The sequence below is a fragment of the Oncorhynchus kisutch genome, linkage group LG6 (assembly GCF_002021735.2).
Source record: "Oncorhynchus kisutch isolate 150728-3 linkage group LG6, Okis_V2, whole genome shotgun sequence".
In the NCBI taxonomy this organism is placed as follows: domain Eukaryota; kingdom Metazoa; phylum Chordata; class Actinopteri; order Salmoniformes; family Salmonidae; genus Oncorhynchus; species Oncorhynchus kisutch.
Genome location: NC_034179.2, coordinates 17,006,205 through 17,028,400, shown reverse-complemented (window position 1 = coordinate 17,028,400; position 22,196 = coordinate 17,006,205). Strand labels below are relative to the sequence as shown.

The 22,196-nt window shown below is 42.3% G+C and overlaps 1 long non-coding RNA gene across 1 annotated transcript in view; it reads right to left on the bottom strand.

Annotated features, from left to right (window-relative positions):
• Positions 1-2,237: 2,237 nt before the first annotated feature.
• LOC109892419 (uncharacterized) overlaps positions 2,238-22,196 on the bottom strand; it is a 55,223-nt gene continuing 35,264 nt past the window's right edge. The window contains exon 7 of the long non-coding RNA XR_004210198.1: positions 2,238-2,896. This is a non-coding gene — a long non-coding RNA (uncharacterized LOC109892419). The remainder of the gene's footprint in view (positions 2,897-22,196) is intronic.

Below are 22,196 nucleotides of genomic sequence, written 5' to 3'. Positions count from 1 at the left end.
ATGTTTTTTTTTATCCATTCGCAAAAACGTCTAAAAACCTGTTTTCACTTCGTCATTATGTGGTATTGTGTGTAGATTGATGAGGATTATTTAATTGTTTTTATCCATTTTAGAATAAGGCTGTAACGTAACAAAATGTAGAAAAGGTCAAGGGGTCTAAATACTTTCCTCCATGCAATTGAGTGTTGAAAGAAGAGATATTTTAATGTTCATTTCTTAAAAGTTAGTAGGTCCAAAAGGCACCACATTTCGTGAAACAACCCATGTAGTGCACTACTTTTTAAGGGACAAGTAGCGCACTATATAGGGAATAGGGTGCCATTTGGGGTGCAAATAAAGATGGAGTCAGGGACTTAATAGAGCTTTATTACCACTTTTCACAACTTGTGCTGGAGAGCTGTTTTTATGATTCCAGTCATGTGTAGTAACACTGGCTGGCTCGGTCTACTCGGCTGCTGTTTTATCAGATCTGAGGAAGAGTTTGCCTTGGGTACAGATTAGAGGTCGACCGATTATGATTTTTCAACACCGATGCCGATTATTGGAGGACAAAAAACAGTAGATACCGATTAATCGGACGATTTTTATATACTGTATATACTTGTAATAATGACAATTACAAAAATACTGAATAAACACTTTTGTTTTAACTTAATATAATACACAAATAAAAATCTACTTAGTCTCAAATAATGAAACATGTTCAATTTGGTTTAAATAATGCAAAAACATTGTTGGAGAAGAAAGTAAAAGTGCAATATGTGCCATGTAAAAAAACTTGTGGAACTTGCTCAGAACATGAGAACATATGAAAGCTGGTGGTTCCTTTTAACATGAGTCTTCAATGTTCCCAGGTAAGAGGTTTTAGGTTGTAGTTGTAGTTATTATAGGAATATTTCTCTCTATACCATTTGTATTTCATATACCTTTGACTATTGGATGTTCTTATAGGCACTATAGTATTACCAGCCTAATCTCGGGAGTTGATAGGCTTGAAGTCATAAACATGCTTCAAGCATTGCGAAGAGCTGCTGGCAAACGCAGGAAAGTGCTGTTTGAATGAATGCTTACGAGCCTGCTGCTGCCTACCACCGCTCAGTCAGACAGCTCTATCTAATATCAAATCATAGGCTTAATTATAATATAATAAACACACAGAAATGCGAGCCTTAGGTTATTAATATGGTAAACTATCATTTCGAAAACAAAACGTTTATTCTTTCAGTGAAATGCGGAACCGTTCCGTATTTTATCTAACGGGTGGCATCCATAAGTCTAAATATTGCTGTTACATTGCACAACTTTCAATGTTATGTCATAATTATGTAAAATTCTGGCAAATTAAATACAGTCTTTGTTAGGAAGAAATGGTCTTCACACAGTTCACAACGAGCCAGGAGGCCCAAACTGCCAAACTGCTGTATGTACCCTGACTTTGCTTGCACAGAAGGCAAGAGAAGTGACACAATTTCCCTAGTTAATATTGCCTGCTACCATGAATTTCTTTTAACTAAATATGCAGGTTTAAAAATATATACTTGTGTATTGATTTTAAGAAAGGCGTTGATGTTTATGGTTAGGTACATTCGTGCAACGACAGTGCTTTTTTCGCAAATGCACTTGTTAAATCATCACCCGTTTGGCGAAGTTGGCTGTGATTCGATGATAAATTAACGGGCACCGCATTGATTATTTGCAATGCAGGACAAGCTAGTTAAACTAGTAATATCATCAATACCATGTGTAGTTATCTAGTGATTATGTTAACATTGATTGTTTTTTATAAGACAAGTTTAATGCTAGCTACCTTGGATCCTTGCTGCACTCGCGTAACAGGTGGTCAGCCTGCCACTCAGTCTCCTCGTGGAGTGCAATGTAATCGGCCATAATCGGCGTCCAAAAATGTCCAGATTACCGATTGTTATGAAAACTTGAAAACCGGGCCTAATTAATCAGTCATACCGATTATTTGGTCGACCTCTAGTACAGGTCCAGGATCAGCTTACCCTCTCCAATTATCTTAATTATTAGGGGGAACAACGCTAAACTGACCTTAGGTCATTCTCTTGGGGAAACTACTGCAGCAGCTTCTGCCTCTTCCCCCTTTCCCCTCATTGCGCACCACAGTTAGGGTTGCAAAATTCTGGTAACTTTCCTAAAATTCCCAGAAATCCCTGTTGGATGATTCCTGGAATCAGAGAGGAACAGAAATGCAGCTGCAAACATCAAAAGGCATGTACGTCTTATGAGAAAGGTAATTTATTATCAGTACATGTTCATTATATTGCCATCCATCAACCTTACTACTTTACCAAGGTACCTGGGCATTTCTCACCACTTCACCTTTACTTTCCAATTTTCACTCAATCACAACATAAACATACGTAGGATGATACAAATGAATTCCCGGAAATGTGGGTTCAGATTCCAGTTCAAAATGCTAGAAGGATAGTATGTCATGATGACAGAGAGCTTTACATTAACAATAGCTGTCAGGTCACGAGCGTTTCCCTTTTATCGGGGATTATGCTGATGGGCTGGAGTCACGTTAGCCCTGTGTTAGCTACATCAGTCCAGATGTGAACAGGGGCCAACAGCTTCTCAATAACAGCTGTTTTGGTGCTTAATGGCATTCCAGGGTTCAAAGTTCACACAGTTTAACAGGATGGAGAGACAGTTGTTTTGAAGTGGTGAGTTAGAGCGGAAGAGAGGAGTGAGGCCTGGTCTGTCACATGGCCGGGGTTAACCTCCAGGCCTAACTCCCGACCCTCTTCCTCTCTCCGCCGTTTGTTGACGGGGTTGCGTGGATCATAGATCTCAAACGTGTCTTCGTCCTGCATGTTGGCAATCCTTGACATTTCTGGTTTGCTCATCAAACTGGAGAACATGGGCCATCCTAAATATATAAGAAAGAAAGAAAGGTTAACGACTTATAACCAACAGACTAGACCCTGTTTCACTGAGACATTAACACACAGATCCAAAATGGTGAAAGTTGCAACACATGGCCAGGTTTCTGACTCATATCATTCTAACTTCCCCTACAGATATTAAAGCACAAATGTCCACAATAAAAACATCAATAATCACAACAGAAAGAGATTCCTCCGTCATCAATTGAGAACAGATGCCTTCCTCTGAAGTGGATGTTCAGTCACAACAGGCATCCGTGTTATCAAGATGTCATGGTGGTTAGAGATGTCATTGTATTGCTGATAAAGGAATAGGCTACACCTTTTACACAGTGCAACAGTAATGAGTGTGCTTGTCACAGAAGTGTGCTAAAGAAGAATAGCACATTGAAAATATGGGGTCTTTCCTGTTGTCCTTTGGGGACTGTCAGCAAGCAGCACCATCACAGCAGAGAAAAAGAGGGAGAACAGCTGAATCTGAAGGAGGCAGTTAGAAGCAGCACCATCACAGAGAAAAAGAGGGAGAACAGCTGAATCTGAAGGAGGCAGTTAGAAGCAGCACCATCACAGAGAAAAAGAGGGAGAACAGCTGAATCTGAAGGAGGCAGTTAGAAGCAGCACCATCACAGAGAAAAAGAGGGAGAACAGCTGAATCTGAAGGAGGCAGTTAGAAGCAGCACCATCACAGAGAAAAAGAGGGAGAACAGCTGAATCTGAAGGAGGCAGTTAGAAGCAGCACCATCACAGAGAAAAAGAGGGAGAACAGCTGAATCTGAAGGAGGCAGCTAGAAGCAGCACCATCACAGAGAAAAAGAGGGAGAACAGCTGAATCTGAAGGAGGCAGCAAGCAGCACCATCACAGAGAAAAATAGGGAGAACAGCTGAATCTGAAGGAGGCAGTTAGAAGCAGCACCATCACAGAGAAAAAGAGGGAGAACAGCTGAATCTGAAGGAGGCAGCTAGAAGCAGCACCATCACAGAGAAAAAGAGTGAGAACAGCTGAATCTGAAGGAGGCAGCAAGCAGCACCATCACAGAGAAAAAGAGGGAGAACAGCTGAATCTGAAGGAGGCAGTTAGAAGCAGCACCATCACAGAGAAAAAGAGGGAGAACAGCTGAATCTGAAGGAGGCAGCTAGAAGCAGCACCATCACAGAGAAAAAGAGGGAGAACAGCTGAATCTGAAGGAGGCAGCAGTTTACAACTGACATCCGCGATGTCAGATATAGCATACTTCTAGAATTCCACATTCTTTATCGTTTCACTGATAAGCATTCCGTTTAATGATCATTCCAAGGGTAGATCCAATATGGCCACAAGCTTTCAACTGAAATGTGTGTTCTGCTAATTCTAAGTGTATTGAAAATTCCTTCAGGATCAGAGGACTGCTGCCTCATTAGTAAATAAAGGAGATGAAAACACAGGAGGAGAGGGTTAGAGAGGAGTAGAGAAGAGAGAAGGTAATGGAAGAGGTGATTACGATTTGATTTATTAGGATCCCAATTAGCCGACACCAATGGACTGGGGTCCAACAAATTACCAAAAATACCTTACAGACGAAATACTTTACAATTGACATACATCTAAAAACATGAACATGTAGCCTGTGTGCATCTATCAGTTACACATGCAATGCCTTTGGAAAGAAATCTGACAGTTGTTCAATTCCTCATCAATCCATGGAGCCCTAACAGTTCTAACAGTCAGTTTCTTAACAGGTGCATGTTTATCAATACTTGGAAGAAGCAATTTCATAAATTCATCTAGTGCAGCGTCTGGATGTCCAGAAAATATTGTATGTTGATCTTTCAACTGACGCTGCTTATAGAAATACTTATCTGTTTATAAAAATCTATATTTTAGAGGAAAGATCACAGGGTTGGAGAGGAAAGGGATTGGAAGAGAAGCAAAGGGTCTTAAATGTCATAAAACGACCAAAGCAGGGACTGATTGGCCAATGGCCAGCTACCTTTCAGGAAGATGAATGAAAGCACAACAATAACACAAACATAGATTTAGCTGTCGTGTTCATCAAGTTTTTTCCCCCTCCGCTTAGTCAGTCCCGTCTAATAACTCAAGGTGGCCTATATTCCCAGAGCCTCACACGTCATCTACCCAACATCACCTTCTTCTTCTGGAGAGAACACATATCTTAGATCAGCTGTAAGTCAAATCTTAATGATTTAACCTCTATCAACCTGCTTCCCTTAGAACACACTGACGGAAAACTCTGATGCGTTACCTAATAGGCCAAGCCTATCAGTCAAACAGTTAACATCAAACTACCAGTGTATATCTACAGAGACCAGGAACTCCACGAGGAGACAGGTAAAGACAGTGGAGAAAGAGATGACTTCAATAGAGGGGAGGCAGGTCACCGGTGTCCGTCAGGTGGACTCATCTATCCGGCACAAAGGGACTTGCACCACATGCATAATGCTCCGACAGGGACACGACACACCTGTTTGGACGGTTCTGATGAAGACCATGTGTTACACAGGGGTCACCGAGCTGAACCCTGGGTTAATTAAAATCAAGATGACATCCTCCCTTTAATCATCAATTCACAGAAGATGAGGTTATTTTAGTATTTGGGGGATATTACAGGTAGTTATTGTATTATTTGGGGGGGGGGGGGGGGGGTATTGCAGGTAGTTATTTTATTATTCGGGGGGGTATTGAAGGTAGTTATTTTATTATTCAGGGGGGGTTATGCAGGTAGTTATTTTATTATTTGGGGGGGTATTGCAGGTAGTTATTTGATTAATCGGGGGGGTATTACAGGCAGTTATTTTATTATTCAGGGGGGGGTATTGCAGGTAGTTATTTTATTATTCGGGGGGGGGGATATTGCAGGTAGTTATTTTATTATTCAGGGGGGTTATTGCAGGTAGTTATTTTATTATTCGGGGGGGTATTACAGGTAGTTATTTTATTATTCGGGGGGGGTATTACAGGTAGTTATTTTATTATTCGGGGGGGGTATAGAAGGTAGTTTTATTATTCGGGGGGGTATTACAGGTAGTTTTATTATTCGGGGGGGGGGTATTACAGGTAGTTATTTTATTATTCGGGGGGGTATTACAGGTAGTTAATTTATTATTCGGGGGTTATTACAGGTAGTTAATTTATTATTCGGGGGGGGGGTATTACAGGTAGTTTTATTATTCGGGGGGGGGTATTACAGGTAGTTATTTTATTATTCGGGGGGGGGGGTATTACAGGTAGTTATTTTATTATTCAGGGGGTTATTACAGGTAGTTATTTTATTATTCGGGGGGTTATTACAGGTAGTTAATTTATTATTCGGGGGGGGGGGTATTACAGGTAGTTTTATTATTCGGGGGGGGGTATTACAGGTAGTTATTTTATTATTCGGGGGGGGGGTATTACAGGTAGTTATTTTATTATTCAGGGGGTTATTACAGGTAGTTATTTTATTATTCGGGAGGGTATTACAGGTAGTTATTTTATTATTCGGGGGGGGGGGTATTACAGGTAGTTATTTTATTATTCGGGAGGGTATTACAGGTAGTTATTTTATTATTCGGGGGGGGGGGTATTACAGGTAGTTATTTTATTATTCGGGAGGGTATTACAGGTAGTTATTTTATTATTCGGGAGGGTATTACAGGTAGTTATTTTATTATTCGGGGGGGAGGGTATTACAGGTAGTTATTTTATTATTCGGGAGGGTATTACAGGTAGTTATTTTATTATTCGGGAGGGTATTACAGGTAGTTATTTTATTATTCGGGGGGGAGGGTATTACAGGTAGTTATTTTATTATTCGGGAGGGTATTACAGGTAGTTATTTTATTATTCGGGGGGGAGGGTATTACAGGTAGTTATTTATTATTCGGGAGGGTATTACAGGTAGTTATTTTATTATTCGGGAGGGTATTACAGGTAGTTATTTTATTATTCGGGGGGGGGGTATTACAGGTAGTTATTTTATTATTCGGGAGGGTATTACAGGTAGTTATTTTATTATTCGGGAGGGTATTACAGGTAGTTATTTTATTATTCAGGGGGTTATTACAGGTAGTTATTTTATTTGGGGGGTTGGGTATTATAGATAGTTATTACATTTTGGGGGGGAATTACAGGTAGTTATTTGATTTTGGGGAGGGGATATTATAGGTAGTTATTTTATTTTGGGGGAGGGTGTTACAGGAAGTTATTTTAATTGGGGGAGGGGAGGGGGGTATTACAGGTAGTTATTTAAGTCAATGTATTGCCATATGAGTTGTGTTCTATGCTGTCAGACACCACTGGCAGAACCCCTTTAATCAGCCACGAAGATCATATTGAAATGCTTGTCCTCCTCGTATGTGTGTGTTGGATGGAGTGTGTCTGAGTGTGCACTTGAGTTTGTGTGCGAAGCTAAGTACAAGTGAATTTGTGTCAGCTGGCTTGTCTCTCTGTGCATGTGTGTATGTCTGCCTTCAATGAAGCGGTATGTGTATGTTCTGCAGTCCCCCTCCTGTGTTCATGTGAACTGGGCAGTAGTAGTAACAGCTCATCTAGGATGTCATGGCTCTATTCTGGCAGACAGGGTTAGGATTAGGCCAACCACTACCATCATTTATCTAGGAGCCTCAGTGATGACAGGCACACAGCCTCACCACTCAGACTTACTAAAGAACAGTGCGTGTCAGGCTCTGGGCTTCCACCGTTTAGAGCTCCACAGTCTGCTCACCAAACCCACTCTCTACCCAGAGTTCCACAGTCTGCTCATCAAACCCACTCTCTACCCAGAGTTCCACAGTCTGCTCATCAAACCCATAAGAGGGAGGACAGAGAGAGCGACAGAGCCAGACAGACAGAGACATGTCTGCGAGCCTGTGTATGTCTGTGTGTGTGTTATAAGAATGGTGTGTGTGTGTGTGTGGTGTGTGTGTGTGTATGTTCTATATCTATAAAGTAGAGTTTGTAGACTCAGACACAGTTGGAGTAGTTTCTAGTCCGCCCAGACTTGGGGAGTCTGACCTGTAGTAATGTTCTAGTTCCTGTACCAGTTCTCTCAGAGTGGCACAGACATCTACTATACTGGCTAGACTAGGACTACGGTTCAAATGACACCCTATTCCCTAGCTGGTGCACTACATTTGACCAGAGCCCTGCTAACTGATGTGGCTCACGCAATGGAATGTATTTTTTGTCATGTCAGTTGAGTTGATTCAACAAAGCACAGCACAGATTGATGGGTACACTTCCTGCTTTGCTCCCATGGGTAGACTTGCAATGGCTGCCATTATTGACTTGAATGGGGATGCCAGTTCTATTCATTGTATTTCTATGGTCACAGCTGATTTTTTTGATGCTAACTCTGTCTGGGCAGAGAGACCAGGCTATGCAAACACACATGCACACTGCTGTCGTCATTGTCTTAAATAAATTGTTATATCTGAAGTATTGGCACGACTTCAGGTGCCAATACACACAGTCGTGTTTAAACTTCCAGCAGCCGCTCCACAAGGCGCCTCTCACGCACGCACACGCGGACACCTGCGGACACACAGGGACACACACAGCAGCAGCAGAGAAGAGAAACATTACATTTAAAAACAGAAAAAAGCCCAGAAAGGTGACTGGCTGTGGGAGAAAAAATTTATATTCCATATGAATATGATTTGTCTGACAGAAGGAGCGGTGTGAGCCAACAGACTAGTCTGATTTTTCTGACAGAAGGAGTGGTGTGAGCCAACAGACTACAGTCTGATTTGTCTGACAGAAGGAGTGGTGTGAGCCAACAGACTAGTCTGATTTTTCTGACAGAAGGAGTGGTGTGAGCCAACAGACTACAGTCTGATTTGTCTGACAGAAGGAGTGGTGTGAGCCAACAGACTAGTCTGATTTGTCTGACAGAAGGAGTGGTGTGAGCCAACAGACTACAGTCTGATTTGTCTGACAGAAGGAGTGGTGTGAGCCAACAGACTACAGTCTGATTTGTCTGACAGAAGGAGTGGTGTGAGCCAACAGACTACAGTCTGATTTGTCTGACAGAAGGAGTGGTGTGAGCCAACAGACTAGTCTGATTTTTCTGACAGAAGGAGTGGTGTGAGCCAACAGACTACAGTCTGATTTGTCTGACAGAAGGAGTGGTGTGAGCCAACAGACTAGTCTGATTTGTCTGACAGAAGGAGTGGTGTGAGCCAACAGACTACAGTCTGATTTGTCTGACAGAAGGAGTGGTGTGAGCCAACAGACTAGTCTGATTTTTCTGACAGAAGGAGTGGTGTGAGCCAACAGACTACAGTCTGATTTGTCTGACAGAAGGAGTGGTGTGAGCCAACAGACTAGTCTGATTTGTCTGACAGAAGGAGTGGTGTGAGCCAACAGACTAGTCTGATTTGTCTGACAGAAGGAGTGGTGTGAGCCAACAGACTACAGTCTGATTTGTCTGACAGAAGGAGTGGTGTGAGCCAACAGACTAGTCTGATTTGTCTGACAGAAGGAGTGGTGTGAGCCAACAGACTACAGTCTGATTTGTCTGACAGAAGGAGTGGTGTGAGCCAACAGACTACAGTCTGATTTGTCTGACAGAAGGAGTGGTGTGAGCCAACAGACTACAGTCTGATTTGTCTGACAGAAGGAGTGGTGTGAGCCAACAGACTACAGTCTGATTTGTCTGACAGAAGGAGTGGTGTGAGCCAACAGACTACAGTCTGATTTGTCTGACAGAAGGAGTGGTGTGAGCCAACAAACTACAGTCCTCAATGTGGCCTCCTCACTGTAGGGTTCGTCACATTCTATATTCTCACCCTGTACGCTCTAAAACATTACAGAAACATCCCTATACGTCCTATACTTACAAGGCATCTATGCATCTCAGAGTTTCTTACACAGTGGCAACCCAAGGTTGTGTTGTGTGAAAACATGCATTAGGGATGACAAACTATTCAGTAATAGGCTTGGGTAAAGACAACACTGAAAACTTCACCGTCCTGTTTTTAGTTTTAGGTAGTAAAGAAGCAGCTGTATTAGGTCTTGCTAGTAGACAGCGTGGGTGTGGAATGAAAGCCAATAGACCTAATATGTATCTTCTGTACGGAGCAGGGACTGTGATGCAGAGCTCAGCCCCGCTGCTGACAGGGCATTATTCAACCTGCTCCTTTGTTGTCCACTATTAGTGTAGTGCTGTGCTCAGGAACGGTCTTTACAACACGGCTTAACACACACACACACACACACACACACAAACACACACACACACACGAGGAAACAAAGTTCTAAATAAGAGAGAGAAAACATGCCCCTGTTAGAGCCATCTTTTCAATTGTCTGGCAGTCTGTGTTTCTCTGGGAATAAGGAAACTAAAAGTGAAGGCTGGCACCCAGGCCATACAGCTGCATCTATCTAATCTATACCAGTTAGTCAGCAATGTGTCAAGTCGTTAAGGAGCCTGTGTTGTGATGACTGGTGTGAGGGAAAAATTATGTATTCACCTTATTTGTTGGCTATGTAACAATTATTTTTAATTAAATAATTAACGTAAAATATTTCTGTCCTGCTAATGCTGTGTTTTATGGTCTCCACTCTAGCGCCCTGTAGCTAGTCTGGGTGGTGAGGACATGGGTCCTACTAGAGATGGCTTGAAGCAATTGACTTGTGTTGGTGATAAAAACCTAAAAGCTAGCATTCTATAGACAAGATGTGGTGTGTGTGACTCGAGATAGAGAGAGCCTGGAAGAGTTGAGACAGAGGGATCTGGGAAACTAATTAAAAGACCATCCTGTGTAGATAAGCCACCTTGGTTATGGGAAGGTTAAAAGTGACTGACTAAGCAATCTTGGTATCAGCTATATAAAAACTGTGCATCATCTGTAAAGGCTAGACTCGCAGACTAACAGTCAGTCAAGACTGGCGTTTTACTACGTTTAGTTATTAAACAGTTAATTAATGTGCATCCTAGTAACATCCAACATGTAAATAATCATCTGAAGCGCTGCCTCATCATTAGTAAGACAGAGGGTGTGTCTGAAAAGGCACCCCACTTATTTCCTATATAGTGCACTACTTTTCACCACAGCCCTATGGGCCCTGATCAGAAGTAGTGCACTACATAGGGAACAGGGTGCCATTTCAAATGCAACGAGAGACCCGTTGAGTCACAGTGACAAACACAAGGTGAACGGATGTGGTCTGAGGGAATGCTCCCCTACAGCGCCTGCTGCATGGCCAACAGAACCAGCAGGATGAATGATGGGCTCCCAGTTTAACAAGGAAACCCCTCTCTTCCTGCTCTGCTCCGTGCCAGAGCTAGCCACATCCAACGTATTGGAAATGTTCCCAATGAAAAAGAAAGGAGGAAAAAGGGACTACATTCTTCAGCTTCAGCCTTGAGACTGGATGAGACTGGATGAGACTGCAAAGGGAAAGTATACCTCTGGGCAAGGAGGGTTTCAATGAGAAAAACAAGTGGCTCAAATAAGTGGATATAACCTTGTATTATTCAAGCATAACAATACTTACAAAGCACAGTAGCAGGTCTACTTACTACTTTAATTCAGTATCTGCACACTGAAATGAACCTTGCTAAGAGAGGATACAGAATACAGAATACAACACATTCAAACTGTAGAATGTAGTGCCCTTAAAGAGATAAACATGGAAGCATCCATAAACAGTGTCAGTAGAGATTTGGATGAAGTCTAAATGAAGTACAGAGCGTACTGCCTCCAGTAACGCAGGTTTTGGCCCTGCTCTTTCAAAGGAACCAGCTGATGACAGGTGAGGGATAAGCCTGTTGGCTGGCCAAGTGGCCATGGCAAGACAGGAGAGAGTACTCACACAGAATATATGAGAGAGGAGAGAGAGAGAAACCTTGAGTGCAATGCTTACTGTTCATTTCTAATATTTTTTTGTTGATGCTGTTAAATTAATTTATTCTCAGTTTTGTTAACTTCACTTCACTTGCTTTGCCAATGAAAACATATGTTTCCCATGCCAATAAAGCCCATCTGAATTTAAATGAGATAGAGAGAGTGTGTATGTGAAAGAGACTGAGCGAGAGAAAGAAAGAGGCAAGGGAGAGAATGAGCGAGATGAAAGAGAAAGACTTGAGGAACATTTCCCACACCCGAGATGCAACTAACAATCACACTTAGCAAAACACACAACATGTTAACGACAAACAGTAACAATCCCAACATGCGAGGGGAGACAGCAGATTAAGCTGTAAGACTGGTTGATATGAGATGAGAGCGAGACAATCTGGGTCAGGACAAACATCATACCCATTCCTCTCTCATCTCTGACTGACTGACAGGGCCAAGGCTACAGGGGCTATAGGGCCTGAAACCCTTGTACAGGTGCAGGCTGAAAGAAACGTGGAGCAGAGAGGTCACGACACACTAACCCTCCACTCTCTTGTTCATAATGCTAATCTTTATGTAATTGAACACCTGGCTTAAAGGTACGGTAAGAGAGAGTGCTGAGAGCTAAGCAGAAACAGAGGGAAGGGGGCCATATGTGAGATGATTGGTGAAACCTGACATAAATTGACTGGAACCAGGTAAGACCTGAGAACAAATTGTCATCAGTGAGGGGTGAATGAAGTTGGGGGTATAGATCACGGCTCAGTGTTGCAACACTGTTTCTATACTAGGTCAAATTCTACATGCAGGCCTTGGGTGTAAAGGATAATCTTCCAATGGATTCTATAAACTACAGTGGGCTAGCTGCAGTTGAAACAATAACAAAGCATTCTCCCTGCCCGTTTTGGTAAAAAGCTGAGGACTGGGGATGGAGAAAAGTAACCACTCTTAAATTCATAGACAAAGTTGTGGATGCATGGACTGACCATCCATGACATCAACATTATAGTTTTAACTTCTTATGGCTGCAGGGGCAGTATTGAGTAGTTTGGATGCAAGGTGCCCAGAGTAAACGGCCTGCTCCTCAGTCCCAGTTGCTAATATATGCATATTATTATTATTATTGGATAGAAAGCATTCTGATGTTTCTAAAACTGTTTGAATGATGTCTGTGAGTATAACAGAACTCATATGGCAGGCAAAAACATGAGAATAAATCCAAACAGGAAGTGGGAAATCTGAGATTGGTCGATTTTCAACCCAGCCCCTATTGAATACACAGTGGGCTTTTGGTTATGTTGCACTTCCTAAGGCTTCCACTACATGTCAACCGTCTTTAGAAACTTGAATGAGGCTTCTACTGTGATGTGGGGCCGGATGAGAACTCTTTGTCAGTGTTCTGGCAGAGAGCCAGGTCCTGGTCATGCGCATTTCACATGATAGCGACCTGCGTTCCATGGCTTTTCTACAGACAATGGAATTCTCCGGTTGGAACGTTATTGAAGATTTATGATAAAAACTTCCTAAAGATTGAGTCTATACTTAGTTTGAAATGTTTCTACGATCTGTAATATAACTTTTTGAAGTTTTCGTCCGACGTTCGGCTGGACCTGCACGAGCGTTTGGATTGGTGTACTAAAACGCCCTAACAAAAGTAGCTACTTGGACATAAATAATGGACATAAATAATGGACATTATCAAACAAACCAAACAATTAAAGGTAAGGGAATATTTATAACGTTATTTCTGATTTCTGTTGACTCCAACATGGCAGATATTTTTATTTTATTTTTCTGAGCGCCGTCTCAGATTAAATCAAATCAAATTTATTTATATAGCCCTTCGTACATCAGCTGATATCTCAAAGTGCTGTACAGAAACCCAGCCTAAAACCCCAAACAGCAAGCAATGCAGGTGTAGAAGCACAGTGGCTAGGAAAAACTCCCTAGAAAGGCCAAAACCTAGGAAGAAACCTAGAGAGGAACCAGGCTATGTGGGGTGGCCAGTCCTCTTCTGGCTGTGCTGGGTGGAGATTATAACAGAACATGGCCAAGATGTTCAAATGTTCATAAATGACCAGCATGGTCGAATAATAATAAGGCAGAACAGTTGAAACTGGAGGAGCAGCACGGTCAGGTGGACTGGGGACAGCAAGGAGTCATCATGTCAGGTAGTCCTGGGGCATGGTCCTAGGGCTCAGGTCCTCCGAGAGAGAGAAAGAGAGAATTAGAGAGAGCATATGTGGGGTGGCCAGTCCCCTTCTGGCTGTGCCGGGTGGAGATTATAACAGAACATGGCCAAGATGTTCAAATGTTCATAAATGACCAGCATGGTCGAATAATAATAAGGCAGAACAGTTGAAACTGTGAGCAGCAGCACGGCCAGGTGGACTGGGGACAGCAAGGAGTCATCATGTCAGGTAGTCCTGGGGCATGGTCCTAGGGCTCAGGTCCTCCGAGAGAGAGAAAGAAAGAGAGAAGGAGAGAATTAGAGAACGCACACTTAGATTCACACAGGACACCGAATAGGACAGGAGAAGTACTCCAGATATAACAAAGCCCCCCGACACATAAACTACTGCAGCATAAATACTGGAGGCTGAGACAGGAGGGGTCAGGAGACACTGTGGCCCCATCCGAGGACACCCCCGGACAGGGTCAAACAGGAAGGATATAACCCCACCCACTTTGCCAAAGCACAGCCCCCACACCACTAGAGGGATATCTTCAACCACCAACTTACCATCCTGAGACAAGGCTGAGTATAGCCCACAAAGATCTCCGCCATGGCACAACCCAAGGGGGGGCGCCAACCCAGACAGGATGACCACATCAGTGAATCAACCCACTCAGGTGACGCACCCCTTCCAGGGACGGCATGAGAGAGCCCCAGTAAGCCAGTGACTCAGCCCCTTTAATAGGGTTAGAGGCAGAGAATCCCAGTGGAAAGAGGGAAACCGGACAGGCAGAGACAGCAAGGGCGGTTCGTTGCTCCAGAGCCTTTCCGTTCACCTTCCCACTCCTGGGCCAGACTACACTCAATCATATGACCCACTGAAGAGATGAGTCTTCAGTAAAGACTTAAAGGTTGAGACCGAGTTTGCGTCTCTGACATGGGTAGGCAGACCGTTCCATAAAAATGGAGCTCTATAGGAGAAAGCCCTGCCTCCAGCTGTTTGCTTAGAAATTCTAGGGACAATTAGGAGGCCTGCGTCTTGTGACCGTAGCGTACGTGTAGGTATGTACAGCAGGACCAAATCCGAGAGATAGGTAGGAGCAAGCCCATGTAATGCTTTGTAGGTTAGCAGTAAAACCTTGAAATCAGCCCTTGCTTTGACAGGAAGCCAGTGTAGAGAGGCTAGCACTGGAGTAATATGATCAAATTTTTTGGTTCTAGTCAGGATTCTAGCAGCCGTATTTAGCACTAACTGTATTGCATGGTTTGCTTTTTCCGTAAAAAAAAATTCTGACAGAGGTTGCATTAAGGAGAGGTATGTCTATATTTCCATGCCTAACAATTGTATTTTCATCGACATTTATGAGTATTTCTGTAAAATGATGTGGCTCTCTGCAATATCACCGGATGTTTTTGGAACTAGTGAACATAATGCGCCAATGTATACTGAGATTTCTTTTATATAAATATGAACTTTATCAAACAAAACATACATGTATTGTGTAACATGAGTGTCCTCTGATGAAGATCATCAAAGGTTAGTGATTCATTTTATCTGTATTTGTGCTTTTTGTGACTCCTCTCTTTGGCTGGAAAAATGGCTGTGTTTTTCTGTGAGTTGGTGGTGACCTAACATAACAGTTTGTGTTGCTTTCACTGTAAAGCCTATTTGAAATCGGACACTGTGGTGGGATCAACAACAAGATTACATTTAAAACGGTATAAGATACAAGTATGTTTGAGGAATTTTAATTATGAGATTTCTGTTATTTTGAATTTGGCGCCCTGCAGTTTCACTGGCTGTTGTCATATCGATCCCGTTAACAGGATTGCAGCCCTAAGAAGTTTAACTACGCTCACGGCATTTCAAAGTTACATACTTCGAAATCAAATGGGTACATTTCATAAAAGTGTAAGTCCAAAAATGAATGTAGCAACAGCAGAATGGACAGAGAGAAAGAAACCAACTTCTTTGTTCTTTCAAATGGTTCATGTTTGCTTTGACATACAGTACATTTATTTTGTGTAATTTCTTTCCTTCTTAATGCATTTGAGCTGATCAGTTGTGACAAGGTAGGGGTGGTATACAGAAAATTGCCCTATTTGGTAAAAGACCCATTCCATATTATGGCAAGAACAGCTCAAATAAGCAAAGAGAAACGACAGTCCATCAGTACTTTAAGACATGAAGGTCAGTCAAGGCGGAATATTTGTGCAGTTGCAAAAACCACCAAGACCTATGATGAAACTGTCTCTCATGAGGACCGCCACAGGAAAGGAAGTTACCTCTGCTGCAGAGGATAAGTTCATTAGAGTTACCAGCCTCAGAAATTGCAGCCCAAATAAATTCTTCAGAGTTCAAGTAACAGACACATCTCAACATCAACTGTTCAGAGGAGACTGTGTGAATCAGGCCTTCATGGTCAAATTGCTGGGAAAAAAACACTACTAAAGGACACCAATAAGAAGAGACTTGCTTGGGCAAAGAAACACGAGCAATGGACATTAGACCGGTGGAAATCCGTCCTTCATAATACGGTTTATTCTTATTTTTGTTGAGTTTAGTAACAATTTCTCAATTTGCAGTAAGTCAGCCAGTCAGATGTGCAGCCAGACTTATTAGCCACTCCTTAGACCGGTGGAAATCTGTCCTTTGGTCTGATGAGTTCCAACTGCAATGTTTTTGTGAGACGCAGAGTAGGTGAACGGATGATCTCCGCATGTGTGTTTCCCACCGTGAAGCATGGAGGAGGAGTGATGGTGCTTTGCTGGTGACACTGTCAGTGATTTATTTAGAATTCAAGGCACACTTACCCAGCATGGCTACCACAGCATTCTGCAGCGATATGCCATCCCATCTGGTTTGCGCTTAGTGTGACTATCATTTGTTTTTCAACAGGACAATGAGCCAAAACACCTCCAGGCTGTGTAAGGGCTATTTGACCAAGAAGGAGAGTGATGGAGTTCTGCTTCAGATGATCTGGCCTCCACAATCCCCCGACCTCAACCCAATTGAGACGGTTTGGGACGAGTTAGACCGCAGAGTGAAGGAAAAGCAGCCAACAAGCGCTCAGCATATGTGGGAACTCCTTCAAGACTGTTTGAAAAGCATTCTAGGTGAAACTGGTTGAGAGAATGCCAAGAGTGTGCAAAGCTGTCATCAAGGCAAAGGGTGGCTACTTTGAAGAATCTCAAATATATTTTGATTTGTTTAATACTTTTTTGGTTACTACATAATTCCATAAGTGTTATTTCATACTTTTGATGTCTTCACTATTATTCTATAACGTAGAAAATAGTAAAAATAAAGGAAACCCTTGAATGAGTAGGTGTGTCCAAACTTCTGACTGGTACTGTATTTGTGGAAATTAACCATTTCTGACATTAAATAATTTAAAGGTTTTGCTGACTTATGGTGGCAGGGTAGCCTAGTGGTTAGAGTGTTGAACTAGTAACCAAAAGGTTGCTGGATCAAATCCCTGAGCTGACAAGGTACAAATCTGTCGTTCTGCCCCTGAACAAGGCAGTTAACCCACTGTTCCCCAGTAGGCTGTCATTGTAAATAAGAATTTGTTCTTAACCGACTTGCCTAGTTAAATAAAGGTAAAATAAATAAAATAAAATTTACTGACTGGAGAGGAGATGCACAAGCACGGCTGGCCTTCCCTTGATCAACATGAATGAGGCAAACTAGTGTGGAGTAAGGCAGTGTGACTGAATGGAGTCAGTAAATAAAATACTGGAGATTTTTCACCATTTTGTGATCTAGATCTTCTGTGTGAATGGGACTCTACTTTGATAATGAATTCATGAACTAATGAGAGGGAGAGATGGGAAGGGATGAGAGAGATGCTGAGATGAGAGAAAGAGAGCGCACAGAAAAACAGAGCGAGAGAGAGAGATGAGAGTGAGAGAGCGTGTGGTGGGTGGGAACTTGCATGTATGTTGACGTTTGGTGTCTCGAGGCGTTAATGTGCTTGTTTTAATCTCTGCGATCAGACGCCCAGGCAGTGATGTCACAGCGGGGGCAGACAGTGAGAAAAGAGCAAATCCGTTCCAGTGGCGCACTTATTTCCATAACAGCCCTCTGATGTCACAGACTGAGAAGACAGGCAGGCAGGCTCAGTCACCTGGCTACTGGAGTCATGGTTATTCTGACTAGCAGGTAACGGCCACAGACCTCGACAGGACACACTGATGGGGGACAAAATAAACAATGTAATGTGTCGAGGACAGACCTCCTGTGTCTGGGCCTGTCATTTATTAAGAGCTACTGTAGTACGGTATAAATCCTTCTGGCTGGAACACTGGGCCGCTGTCAGAGAGGATGGTATGATAGGCATGTGATCATCATTCCAGGATGTGAGAAATGGTATTTAGCACCCATGATCACAGGTTGAGGCCAATTCTTCAGAGAGATTTTTTTAAACTATCTCTTCTTTAGATCATAATGCTGTGACTGTACTTTACCTTCCACTACTTGGTGTGTAGAGGCCTGCATTTTATGGCCAGCAACACATACAGGCCTGCTTTACCAGGGAGTAACGACTCTGACCAAACCGATCCATAAACAAAATGTTGCTTGTTCATTCTCCAAACTATTTTTAAGTGCTGTGAAGCCGGGCTGTACGGTACACGGTGTCCTCACACAACTTCTAGGCTAAACTCTAAATTCATCCAGACAGTCTCAACTCATTTAGAAGCAGTTGCAGCATGGGTGTGTCTGAAATGGCACCCTATTCCCTATATAGTGAACTACTTTTGAGCCGAGCTCTATGGGCCCTGGTCCAAGGTAGTGCACCACAGGGAACAGGGTGCCATTTCAGACACAGCCCATGAGTTTGTTTTCTCAAAACGCCTAATTTGACTGAGTTCATACAACAGTCTTTTCTAAACATACGGTCAGCCTCTATGTTCATCTCTACTTAAATACACAAAAGTTCCCAACATTTAGATGTACAATTCTGTGATTTATTTGTGGGGGAAAATGTAAACACTTCCTGTATTGAAACGGCACAAACTGACATTTGTAAACTCTATTGAGTGGTGTTTTGGTCTTTAATATTTTTTAACATTGAATTTGAACGTTGAACTTGTAAACCGTTTCAGCAACAAAGTTCTGCTCTTAAAAATAAATGTATGCAAACAATAAATCTGCAGTACTTAGTTGGATATAACACTAAAAAGAGTATTATTACAAGAAAAAACATACACTAGTCTATACTTTCTGGACAGTGAAGTCAAACACCAACTTGGACAACATCCTTCATTCATCTAAATTATCTTTGAGACGATTGTATACTTCCTCTACTACCCAAGTACAGTATCATTACTATCTAATTTACTTGTAGTGCATTTAAGGTTTAAAAAGGCCTCTGAGGTTTGTAATTTCCACTTTGAAATGTCAGACTTTATTTCACCTTATGAAAAATGTATAAAGAAATATACCCTACAAAAATGTCCATGAATTAAAATCCACATAATAATGAACATGTCCTGTTGCTGCAGGATTATTTTCCTGCTGTAGAAAAATGTATCGAATCAAGATGCTACATCTGTAGCAACGACTCTGCTGCAACATGACAATTAAGCTGATCTGGTTTGCAGATAAGATATGGGGTTCAATCCCTCCAGATATTGGGTTCCCAGGGTTAGTACACTGCGACAATGCACATTTGTATTAATGACAGCAATGAAACAATGTTTACTACCTAAACCAAAAACAAACCCAATTGTATGAGTCTCTCCAGAAGTGATTTTAATTATATAGGGGTCCAAAGTTACGAGGAGAATCAACTGACACAACGGTCATAACTTTGGTGCCTGTACTGGAGGCCAACAAGACTCTTATGCTGGGACTACAACTCAGACAGTAGAACTACCATCATTCTAACGGTTATAATATAGTCTGTTTAGAGTGAACAGGCAGTTTCTCAGAGAAGTTGTCAATTCACTTCAGGAGGAACTTCACTGAATAACAAAAAGCTCAAGTCCAAGGGGGTATTTGGAGTTGGATGGCTATCATTTAGGTCGAAGAAACCATGCAATTATTCTTATTTCCTAAGGCATTTAGCCCACGAATACTACAAATTCTGACCAATCATGGGAATCCCTTAGCAGAGACTTGTGAAGTGTTGGGCTAGGGCCACTCTACAAGCCTCCTCCCCCGAGTCAACACGGATGTCTGCTCTGCTGTTCGAAGTGCAAATCTTTCCCTTTGATTTATGAAAGCAAGAAGTGATCTCCTTCCATCTTTCCCATTCACCCCTAGCGCTCTGCCCCTTCGCAGCAGCCCGGGACTTGCAGGCTGAATAATGACTCCCTCGGGGCGCTACACGAGGAACTCACTTCACCCTCTCCAGCTGTTGTCACTAACTACTATATTTGAGTTTGATGGCCATTCTAACTACATTCTTCCCCTAGCTGTCCCCTGGGCCTTGGAGAGCTACAAATCCATGGCCTGATGTGGGTTGTTGTGGACGACAGACACGTCTTCGTTAGGGAAGCAGGCTCCTCTCTTTCCCCAATCAACGCCTTTTCAAGACGAGGCAGAAACCTAAGTTAAATCTAAGTCATTTTTTTATTTATTTTATTAATTTCTTCCACATCCACAATTTGACTGACAAGGCGCCATTGAAATAAGACACGCTGTGCACACAGGCATAACCTGTATAAATAACTCAGAGTGGTCAAAAGAATGTTGCCACACCATTGAGGGTGGGTATAAACCAGACAGTGACGCTTCATTTTGGCTCTCAGAACCAACACTGATTCCAAGAAAGAAAAAAACAGACTAAAGGAACATGCTATAATTCATCTTGAAAATTGAAGAGATAATAAAAAATAAATGATAACTCAAAATGGTTCCTAATGTCTCTTTTAGCACTCTGCTGCGTGAATTCTGAGGAGACAGTTGGCTTTTTCATTTCAATATGACTCCGCATGCCAAGAGCGGGTAGTGGCTGCTGCTGTTGCTAGTGCATAAAGGAGGAATGCGTTTGGGACTGAGCACAAAGACGTGTGTAACCTTAGTGGACATAGGAAATACAGGGGGACCAGATTGAAGGCATGCTGTTAGAAAACAAAATTAGATCAGTTTGTGTCTGGGAACAGATCCGTTTGTGTCTGGGAACAGATCCATTTGTGTCTGGGAACAGATCCGTTGCCAGTGAAAATAGCCTCTACTCACACCTAGGACAATAACATGCATTGAATGACAGTTTTCTCTCACTTCAAATTTCTCTCTCACTTTGCATTAAACATTAATTTAATATACAATATTTTCCCTTCTAAATGACATTAGTGATTTGAGGTGATAAGTTCAAACGGGAATCTTACAGCTAGAAACAGGAGAGACATTTCAGGTCAGAAAAACAGCCGTTTTTAACATATTCTTACAATGACAAACTCTGTGATTAAACTTCAGGGCCGGTAGCCACAAAGTGTCTCAGAGTAGGACTGCTGATCTAGGATCCATTTAATCTAATCAATTATGATCTGAACGGACAAACTGATCCTAAACCAGCACTCCTACTAAGCGATGCTTTATGGATACAGGCCCAGGCTTTCGTCTGCCACTAGCCTAACTGACCCAGATAGATGGAGCTCCACTTCTTTGTTTTTCCTGGTATTTTGTTGGAGATTGCAGAGTACATGGTGAACATGCCTCCTCCAAACAGTCCATGACCCATCTTGGCCAAGCAGCCATGGTGGGGTGTACGTCCCAAATGGCACGCAATTCCCTACATAGGTTCATTACTTTTGACCAGTGCCCTAGTGTGCTATATAGGGAATAGGGTGCCATTTGGGACACAACCGGCGAGGACTCCGTCCAAGCACAACGTGCGCAAGCAGGACCGGAATTCCATTCTCTGAGATTTCATTCTCTTCAAAAATAAGACAAAGAGAAATCTAGAACACTTCCATCTTCTTGTGTGTGTTCATTAACAGTGTGTTTGGCAAGCTGAAAAAACGTTGTTCGGTCACAATTAAAATGTATCAAAAGCCGCTCTGAAAACATTTGAGGGAAAACGGCTTTGCAAACACACCAGTCTTCTGCCAACAGTCAGAAATTCAAAACGTCTTTGGGTCTAATGGTCCTCTCCAAATGTCCTCTCTCTTTTGAAAGTATAAATGAACAATAGTCCTTTCTTTGACACAAGAATGTGAGGAATGTTGACAGGGTATTCAAGTGCATGGAAATATAGGTATGTTTTGGAAGAGATGTCTCTGTTTTAATAGCAGACCAGTGAGGGCATGATGATACAGAACATCATGTCAGCAAGTTC